Below are 10,944 nucleotides of genomic sequence, written 5' to 3'. Positions count from 1 at the left end.
CAGTGTCCAGGCTCTTTTTTTCATCATGTTTTTCTGGGAGTCCAATGATTCTCAGATTGTCTCTCCTGGATCTGTTTTCCAGGTCTGTTGTCTTCCCCAGAAGGTATTTCACATTTTTCTCCATTGTTTGATTTTTTTGGATTTGCTTGACTGATTCTTCTTGTCTCCTCGAGTCATTCAATTCCACTTGTTCAATTCTGATTTTCAGTGAAGTATTCTCTTCACTCACTTTTTTAAAATCTTTCTCTAATTGTCCAATTGAGTTCTTTTGTTCTGTGGAATTTTTTTTCCATTTCGCCAATTTTGTTTTTTAGAGAGCTGTTTTCTGTTTCCAGTTCACTAATCCTATTTTTCAAGGATTTTACTTCTTTATCCACTCTCTCTTTAACTGACTTCTCCAGGCTCTTTTGCCAAGCCTCCCTCTCCTTTTCCCAAGCTTCCTTCTCCTTTTGCCAAGCCTCCCTCTCCTTTTCCCAAGCCTCCCTCTCCTTTTGCCAAGCCTCACTCTGCTTTTCCCATTTTTCTTCTAGCTCCCTTGTGAGAGCCTTTTTAATCACTTCTATGAGGTTCATCTGTGCTGAGGAACAGACGATCTCCTCCTTTGGGGAATCACCTGGGGACTGTCTGTTTTTAGTCTCCTCAGGATTTAGAGTCTGCTCTCTATCTGTATAGAAGCTGTCAAGGGTTAAAGTCCTCTTCAGCTTCTTGCTCATTCTGTCTATTAATCAGAGACAAACTACCAAAGAAAAACAGAAAAAACTGGAGTCTTTCTTTGGGGGGGGGGGGGCTGGGTGTGTTACCAAGCTTCCTCTACAGACTGCAGGGGGCAGCAGTGAGGCACTAGCAGGACTGTGCTGCGCCTGCGCTCTGAGATCCCAAAGCGTGCTGAGTCACTGAGGGGGGGGAAGGGGGGCGGGCAGGTCCTGAGAGACTCCAGCTGTTTGGGGTTGTATTCTTCACCCCCGGTGTTTTTAGCTTCTCTGCTGGGCTGCTGACTTGCTGCAGGTTCCAAACCTGTAGCGAAGCTCTCCCCGCAGAGACGGCTGCGATCACTCCCCACCCCCTCTCCAGTCTGCTCCTGTGCCCTCACTGCCGCTGCCCTCAGCCTGCGCCCGATCTAAAACCGCCCCAGCCCTCCAGTAAAGACAGACCTTTCTTGGCGAATCTCAAGAATGGCTTCTCTTGGTAACTATTTGTGGGTTTTTTTCAGTCAAGCATTGATTCAGAGGCTTGTAATGAAGTGGATAGTGAGAGAAAGCGCGGAGCTTATGCAACTGTGAGCCTCCTCTCCGCCATCTTCTCAATTAAATTTTTTAATCAATTAGCTAATTAATTAATTCGGCACTCCAGAATGGCTGGATGTATTCACAATTCCACCAACAATGTATTAGTATCCCTGTTTTCCCACATCCCCTCCAACATTCTGCATTATCTTTCCCTATCATTCTAGCCAATCTGACAGGTGTGTAGTGGTATTTCAGAGTTGTCTTAATTTGCATTTCTCTGATTAATAATGACTCAGAGCATCTTTTCATATGGCTATAAATAGTTTCAATTTCTTTGAGAATTGTCTGTTCATATCCTTTGATCATTTATCAATCCTTTCACCCTTTTTCAAAAAAAAGATGAGAAAAATCAACAAAAAAGATCTGGTCACAGAAAGCTATTAAAGTGATAGAGAAAATCAAGACACAAATTTAGAAAGTGAGAACAATGCCTATTTTGCCTTCTGGCTTCACAATATCAGGGCAGTTTTCCTTGCTAATTTCTTGAAATATGTTGTCCAGGTTTTCTTTTTATTAATTATGGCTTTAAGGTAGTCAAATAATTCTGACATAGTTTCTCTTGAATCTGACTTTGAAATATACTATTAGCCTGTGAAGGAAATAAAAAATGCAGGCGGACAAAAATATAGGGATTGGGAATTCTATGTAATGGTTTATACTTAACTCTCAGAGTTCTTTCACTGGGTGTAGCTGGTTCAATTCATTACCGCTCTCTTGGAACTGATTTGGTTCATCTCACTGCTGGAAATGGCCATGTCCATCAGAACTGATCATCCTATAGTATTGTTGTGGAAGTATATAATGATCTCCTGGTCCTGCTCATTTCATTCAACATCAGTTCATGTAAGTCTCTCCAAGCCTTTCTGAAATCATCCTGCTGGTCATTTCTTACCAAACTATATTATGTCAGTCATATTAATATTGATCTAGAACATTTTAAATAACTAGAAAGCATAAGGTTGGAATATTACAATTATGTAGAAAATGATAAGCTAGTGGATTTAGAAAAATATGGAAAGACTTGTGGATTTATGAAGGAAGGTGCTATCTACTTTCAGAGAAACAAGATAAGTGGAAATAAGTGTGGTACAGTTTTACCTTCTGGGGCAGGGAGGAAGGGAAAAAATAAAAAGTGCACAACAGAGAACAAAGACTGCTCTGAATGCAAAGTTTACTTTTATTATATAAGTTTTCTTGAAATAGAAATTCATTGCTTTATGTTTTGAATGTTTTCTTATGTTCTGCTGTGCACAAGGCATTTTTTTCTTTTCTTATCTTGTAGCTAACTTTAAAAATGTTTCAATTGATTAAAATACTCAGTTTGCCTGTAGGCTGAAATTTATGGATTTTAATTTTAAATGTCAAATATTTATTTTCAGAATATTTCAAAATTTATAGTTCTTTTTTTTTCATTTCTGAACTTTCAACATTTGGTGATAAGAAAAGATTGGATGAATTATCAGGTTTTAGTAGGATTAATCAGGAAAGGCTTCCTTTGTACAGAGTTTTGAAAGTACATGTAGGTAAAAAAAAAAAAAAAATCCCCCCTTGACAGGAAATTCTATGTTGGTCTGGTTTTTTAGTTTTGGTTTTTTTTTTTTTTCCCCCTATAACTCATACTATTATGCCTGTCTACTTGTTAAAGGATAGTTGCATTTGCAGTTCTAGAGTAGTTGTTCTGTGTGATTATTGGTAGCCATGTTTTGTCGACAGCATGGTAACACAGTATGTTCTTGAAAGTCACACTGAAGCCATAATAATGGTGGTAAACGACTGCTGAATTGGTCCTGGATGGATATGTAGAAGGAGTGGGGAAGAATAAGAGAATGTCAAAAAGGTAGTGATATCTTTCTTCTTTTGAAATCTTTATTTCTTTTCGCTTTTTTTTTTTTTTTTGATTTTCATTGGCTTTGTTATTTTTTATTTTAATAGTATTTTATTTTTCTAATTACATGTAAAAATAGCTTTCAATATTCATTTTTGTAAAATTTTGAGTTCCAAATTTTTTTCTATCTCCCTCTTCCCTAGGACAAGCAATCTGAAATAAGTTATACATGTGCAATCATTTTTTTAGCATAACATAAAGAAAAATCATTTTTAACATATTTCCAAATTAGTTATGTTGGAGAAAGAAAAACAAGAACAAAAGGGAAAACTACAAGAGGAAAAAAAAGACAAAAACAAAAAAAGTGAAAATAGTATGCTTAGATCCACATTCAGCCTCCATAATTCTTTCTTTGGATGCAGATGGCATTTTCCATCCCAAATCTATTAGAATTGTCTTGGATCACTGTATTGCTTAGAAGAGCCAAATCCTTCATAATTGATCTCCACACAATCCTGCTATTTCTATATACAGTGTTTTTCTGGTTCTGCTTATTTCACTCAGCATCAGTTTATGTAAATCTTTTCAGGTTTATCTGAAATCATTTCTTACAAAACAATAATATTCCATTACATTTATATACCACAATATTCATCTATTCCCAAATTGATGGGCATTCATTCAATTTCCAATTCTTTGCCACCACAAAAAGAACTGCTACATTTTTATACATGTGGGCCCTTTTCCCTCTTTTATAATCTTTTTGGGATACAGACCCAGTAATGGACTACTGCATCAAAGGCCATCACATTTTGATGGCCCTTTGGGCATAGCTTCAAATTGCTCTCCAGAATGGTGGGATCATTTCACAACTCCACCAACAATGCATTAGTGTCCCAATTTTTCTATATCCCTCCCAATCTTTATCATTATCTTTTCCTGTCATCTTAGACAATCTTAGAGTTGTTTTAGTTTATATTTCTCTAATCAATAGTGATTTAGAGTATCTTTTTTTCATTTGACTATAAATGGCTTTTCTTTCTTTATCTGAAAACTGGTCACATCCTTTGACTATTTATTAATTGGGGAATGACTTTTCCTCTTATATATGAGGCCTATCAGAAACACTGGTTACAAAAATTGTTCTTCAGATTTCTGCTTTTACTCTTGGTTGCATTTGGTTTTGTTTGTACAAAACCTTTTTAATTTAATGTAATCAAAATTATTGATTTTGCATGTCATAAGATTCTTTAGTTCTTCTTTAGTCATAAATTCCTTCATTCTCTAAAGATCTGACAGATAGACTATTTCTTGCTCTCCTAATTTGCTCATAGTATCACCATTTATATTTAAATCATGAACCCATTCTGAGATGTTGATCTTTGCCTATACTATTTTCTAGTTTTCCCAGCAATTTTCTCAAGTAATGGGTTCTTATTCCCCCAAATTAGAGTTTTTATATAGAGTATATTACTATAGTCATTGATGATTGTGTACCTAACCTATTTCACTGATCTTAGCCAGTACTAAATGGTTTTGATGATTGCTACTTTATGATATAATTTTACGTGTGGTAAAGCTAGGCCACCTTCCTTTGCATTTTTTTCATTAATTCCCTTGATATTTTTAATGAACTTTGTTATCATTTTTTTTAGCCCTATCTATAAAAATTTTTTTGGCAGTTTGGTATGACATTGATAAGTAGACTATTTTGGAGGAAAATGTCAATTTAATGGCAATTCACATTAATTTAATACCTCAGCCTACCCTTGAGCAATTGATAGTTTTCCAATTGTTTGAATCAAATTTTATTTCTATAAAAAAGTGTTTTGTAATTGTATTCATTTAGTTCCTGAGTTTGTCTTGACAAGTAGATTCCCAAATATTTTATACTTTCTACAATTATTTTAAGTGGAATTTCTTTTTCTGTGCTGCTAGACTTTGTTGATAATATGTAGAAATGCAATTACTATTTGTTATTTTACCCCCATGTTGTTTAGGATTAAATTGTTTAATTTCTGCTTAGTTTTTAGTCTCTTTCCATAGCTCTTTATTGCATGTAATTTTTATTGCACTATGATCTGAAAAGGATATATTTAATATTTCTGCCTTTCTGCATTTCATTGTGAATTTTATTCCCAAAACATGGTCAGTTTTTATGTAGATGCCATTTATAGCTGAGAAAAAGTTATATTCCTTTCTATCCCCCCTTCAGTTTTCTCCAGATATCTAACTTTTCTCAGATTCTATTCACCTCCTTAATTTCTTTCTTGTTTATTTTGTGGTTAGTTATATAATTCTGAGACAGGGAAGGTTAAATCCCCTGCTAGTATAGTGTCTCTATCTATTTCTTCCTTTAACTCACTTAACTTCTCCTCAAGAATTTAGATATATATATTATTTTGAAACTCTAAGAATTTAGGTGCATATATATTTATGGTATCTCTTTTTTTTTAATTATAGCTTTTTTATTTACAAGTTATACATGAGTAATTTTATAGCATTGACAATTGCCAAACCTTTTGTTCCAATTTTTCCCCTCCTTCCTCCCATTCCCTCCCCCAGATGGTTGTTAACTATGTTAAAGTATAAATTAAATACAATATGTTATTTATGGTATCTCTTAGTAAGATATATATATGTATATGTGTATATATATGTATATATTCATATATATGCTTCAAGCATGTTTCTTGTAAACAACATATTGTAGGATTTTGGTTTTTGATCCATTTTGTCATCCACTTCCATTTTATGAGAGAATTCATCCCATTCACATTCACAGTTTTGATTTGCCAGCTATGTATTTCCTTCCTTCTTATTTTCTCTTATTTATATATTTTTCTCTCTTTTCACCCTGTCCCTCCTCACCAATGTTTTGCTGCTGACTACCCTCTCTTTCTCAAGCTACCTTTTCTTCTATCACCCCTTCTCCCTTCTCTTACTCCTCTCCCATACTCCTTCTGTCCTCATTTCTATCTACCCCCCTCCTTTTCTCCTGTCCTTCACTGTAGGGTAAGATAAATTTCCATATATCTAATTGAGTATGTATATTATTCCCTTTTTGAGCCAAATCTGATAAGATTAAGCTTCAGACAATGCTCACAGTCCTTCCTTCTTTCCCTCTACCCTAATAGGTCTTTTGTGCCTTTTGATGTGATCTAATTCACCCCATTTTACTTCCTCCTTCCTCTTTTCCCAGTATAATCCTTTTTCCATCCCTTAATGTTTCTTTTTATATCATTGAATTAAAGTCAATTTATATCCATACCTTTTAACTACATATTCCCCTTCTAACTTCTCTAATAAAGATACACTTCTACAAGAGTTACAAGTACCATCTTCCTATGTAGGGTTGTAAACAATTTAAGCTTTAAATAACTTGTGTTTTTTTTTTTTTCTTTCCTGATTATCTTTTTTATGTTTCCCCTGAAGAATTATGCTCAATCTTGCTAAGTAGTTGTAATCCAAGCTCCTTTGCCTTCTAGTATATCATATTCCAGGTCCTCATATCTTTTAATATAAAAGCTGCTAAATTCTGGGTAATCTTGATTATGCCTCCTTGATACTTTAATTGTTTCTTTCAGCAGCTTGCAGTATTTTCTCCTTAACCTGATAATTCTGGAATCTATACACTATTTCTTGGAGTTTTCTTTGCAGAATTTCTTTCAGAAGGGGATCAATAGATTCTTTGTATGACTATTTTGCCCTCTGGTTCTAGGATATCAAAGTAGTTTCCTTGACTTCTTAAAAGATGCTGTTCAGCTCTTATTTTTTATCATAGCTTCCAAATAGTCCAGTGATTCTTAAATTATCTCTTCTAGTTTTATTTTCAAGGTTGGTTGTTTTTTTCTAATAAAGTATTTTACATTTTCTTCTACTTTTTTCTTTTTTTAATTTTATTTTACTGATTCTTGACATCTTTCATTTGCCCAATTCTAGTTTTTAAGGTATGATTTTTTCAATTAGCTTTTATATTTCCTTTTCCACTGGACTAATTCTAGTTTTAAAGGTGTTTTCTTTGCTAGATTTTTATTTGGCCAATTATATTTTAAATAAATTTAAATAAATTTTTAATAAGTATAATAAATAAATAAAAAATTAATAAAATTTTCTTCAGTCAACTTTTGTTCTTTTTCCAAGATGGGGACTCTCTCTTGCATACCTCTCATTTCTTTTCCCAGTTTTTCTCTTATCTCTATTATTTGTCTCTTAAAATTCCTTTTAAGCTCTTCCAAGAAGGCTTTTAAGCTTGAGATCAATTCATATCTTCCTTTGAGATTTTATATGTGGGCATTTTGTCTTATTCTGAGTTGGTGTTTTGATCTTCCCTATCATCACAGCAGCTTTCTAAGGTCAAAGTTTTTTTTGTTTTGTTTTGTTTTTTGTTGTTTTTTTTTTCCTAATTCATGACTTTTAAAGTTGGGTTCTGTTCCTGGGGCACATGGGGTGCTGTCTCAAATTTCATGTGCAGATTTGAATTTTAGAGCACTAGGATCTCAAGTGTTTGATGACTTGCTCACAGAGCTGAAAATAAGTGATTCAGTCCTACCTGGTTTTCAGGGCTGGCAATTTGCCTTCTTTGCTGGGACTACAGGCTCCATCATTGGTCTGCTATACCACTGCCCTGCCTTTGGAGGTAGGATTGAGGGATCTAGTTGCTGATCTGTGCTGTGATTAAGACCCTTGCCTGGATACCATCTGCACAGGGCTGCACTAACTGACTTTTCCTGAAGTCTTTCCAAGCTATCTTGATTTGGAAATTTTTTTCTTTCCATCTCTCTGTAGGTTGTTGCTTCAGAATCTATTTTGAGACTTGGTTTCATGTTGTTTCTGAAGGAAACTGGAAAGAGCTTAAGTAACTGCCTTGCTTCTCTTCACCATTTTGCCTCCAACTTTTTCATTTCTTTTCTTTTAAAGAAACAACCACAACTTGGCTAAAGACAAGCCTAATGCTTATACTCAAATAGATCTATGATCTTATCAATTTAAATGTTCCTTTCTATAAGACAGATCACAATCCATCCTGTGCCTGTTCATTCTGTAAGACTCTTATCCAGAGCATCCCATAATTTCCCTTTGGGGGAGGTGGGGATCATTCAATATGCCGGAGGCTTTTCTTACTTTGTCTCAACATATGAAGGATAATAATGGAACAGTTAGCCCTTGCCCTCTCCATTAACTTTTTTTTTCTTCTTATTGTACATTTCCCTAATGACATCTTCTACTTATTAATTCTTACAAGTTTCTCACTAGCTAGGTATTACATCCTGACTATGTTCCAGAAGTCATCTTCTCTTAATCTCTACATGCTAATTATTTTTAATGTTTCTGAGGCTGTTCTATTGTCCTGCAGCCATACAGAAAGGTGAGTAGAACATTGGTATTCATTTATACTTTTTTAAAAATAGTATTTTCTTTCCCTCTCATTACATGTCAAGACAATTTTTAGCATTCATTTTTAAAAGATTTTGAGTTTGAATTTTTTTTCTCTCCCTCATCTCCTCTTCTCCTAAAATTGTGAGTAATTTGATGTGAATTATACATGTGCTATCACACAATAGATATTTTATATTAATATTAATCACAGTTGTAAATGAACAAACAGATCAAAAGGGGAAAAAACACACAAAAAAAGTAAAGGAAGTAAGAAAAATATGCTTTGATCTGCATTCAGAGTCCTATCCATTCTGTGTTTAGATGTGGACACCATTTTCCTTCATGAATCCATTATATTTGCCTTGGATCATTGTTTTGCTAAGAAGACTAAGTGCTTCATAGTTGACATCAATGTTGTTGATACTGTGAACAGTGTTTTCTTGGTTCTCTCATTTCACTTTGCATCAGTTCATGATTTTGCTGAAATCTGATTGTTCATATCTTACTGGATAAGAGTATTCCATTATATTCATATACCAGAATTTGTTCAGCCATTCCTCACCTGATGATGATCCTTTCAATTTCCAGTATTTTGCCACCATAAAAAGGGCTGCCATAAATATATTTGTACATGTAGGTCTTTTTCTCTTTTTTATGATCTCTTTGAAATACAAACCTACTAGCAACACTACTGGATCAAATAGTTTGCCCAGTTTTGGGGGGTATAGTTCCAAGTTGCTCTCTAGAAAGGTGGGATCAGTTCACAACTCCACCAACAATGCAGTAGTGTTCCAGTTTTCCCACATCCCCTCCAACATATATTAGTTTCCTTTTTTGTCATGTTAGCTAATCTAATGGGTATGAGATTATACCTCAGAATTATTTTAATTTACATTTCTCTAATCAAGTGATTTAGAATACTTCTCATATGCTTAAAGATACCTTTGATTTCTTTATCTGAAAACTACCTAGTCATATCCTTTGACTATTTATCATTTGGGATGTGATTTGTAGTCTTACAATTTTGACTCAGTTCTTTATATATTTGAGAAATGAGACTTTTATCAGAAATTCTTGATTGCTTTCCAGCTTTCTGCTTTTCTTTTTTATCTTGATTATATTGGGGTTCTTTTTTTGTTCAAAAGCTTTTTAATTTAATATGATCAAAATTATCTATTTTATATTACATAATGCTCTATCTTATTTGGTCATGAATCTGTAATTCATTTAACTTCTCTTTTAAGAATTTGCATGCTATACCACTTGGTGTATTTATATTTAGTATTGATATTACTTCATTGTCTCTGATACCTTTTAGCAAGATAAAGTTTCCTTCCTTATCTCTTTCAATTAGGTTTATTTTGCTTTGTATGTGCTCAGGATTGTTAATCCTGCTTTTTTTTTTTTTTTTTTTTTACTTCAGTTGGAGCATAGCAGATTCTGCTCCAACCCTTTTCCTTTACTCTATGTATGTCCCTCTGCTTCAAGTGTGTTTCTTGTAAACAACATATTATAGGATTCTGGTTTTTGCTCCCTTTTGCTATCCACTTCTGTTTTGTAGTAAGAGTTCATCCCATTCACATTCACAGGGATTTCCCTCCATTCTATTTTCTTCTTCTGTTTGTCCTCTTTCTCCTTTCACCCTTTTTCTTTTCTGTTTTTAATTTTTTTTATTGTAGTTTTTTTATTTACAAGTTATATGCATGGGTAATTTTACAGCATTGACAATTGCCAAACCTTTTGTTCCAATTTTTCTCTTCCTTCCCCCATCCCCTCCCCCAGATGGCAGGTTGAACAATACATGTTAAATATGTTAAAGTATAAATTAAATACAACATAAGTAAACATGTCCTAACAGTTATTTTGCTGTACAAAAAGAATCAGACTTTGAAATAGTGTACTATTAGCCTGTGAAGGAAATAGAAAATGCAGGCAGACAAAAATATAGGGATTGGGAATTCTATGTAATGGTTCATAGTCATCTCCCAGAGTTCTTTCACTGGGTGTAGCTGGTTCAATTCATTACCACTCTCTTGGAACTGATTTGGTTCATCTCACTGCTGGAAATGGCCATGTCCATCAGAACTGATCATCCTATAGTATTGTTGTGGAAGTATATAATGATCTCCTGGTTCTGCTCATTTCACTCAGAATCAGTTCATGTAAGTCTCTCCAGGCCTTTCTGAAATCATCCTGCTGGTCATTTCTTACCAAACAATAATATTCCATAATATTCATACACCACAATTTATTTAGTCATTCTCCAGTTGATGGGCATCCACTCAGTTTCCAATTTCTGGCCACTATAAAGAGACCTGCCACAAATATTCTTGCACATATAGGTCCTTTTCCCTTCTTTAAGATTTCTTTGGGATATAATCCCAGTAGTAACACTGCTGGATCAAAGGGTACGCACAGTTTTATAACTTTTTGAGCATAGTTCCAAATTGCTCT

The sequence above is a fragment of the Antechinus flavipes genome, chromosome 5 (genome assembly GCF_016432865.1).
Source record: "Antechinus flavipes isolate AdamAnt ecotype Samford, QLD, Australia chromosome 5, AdamAnt_v2, whole genome shotgun sequence".
NCBI lineage: Eukaryota > Metazoa > Chordata > Mammalia > Dasyuromorphia > Dasyuridae > Antechinus > Antechinus flavipes.
The sequence above is the reverse complement of the archived record's forward strand: the minus strand, read 5'-3'. Positions refer to the sequence as shown.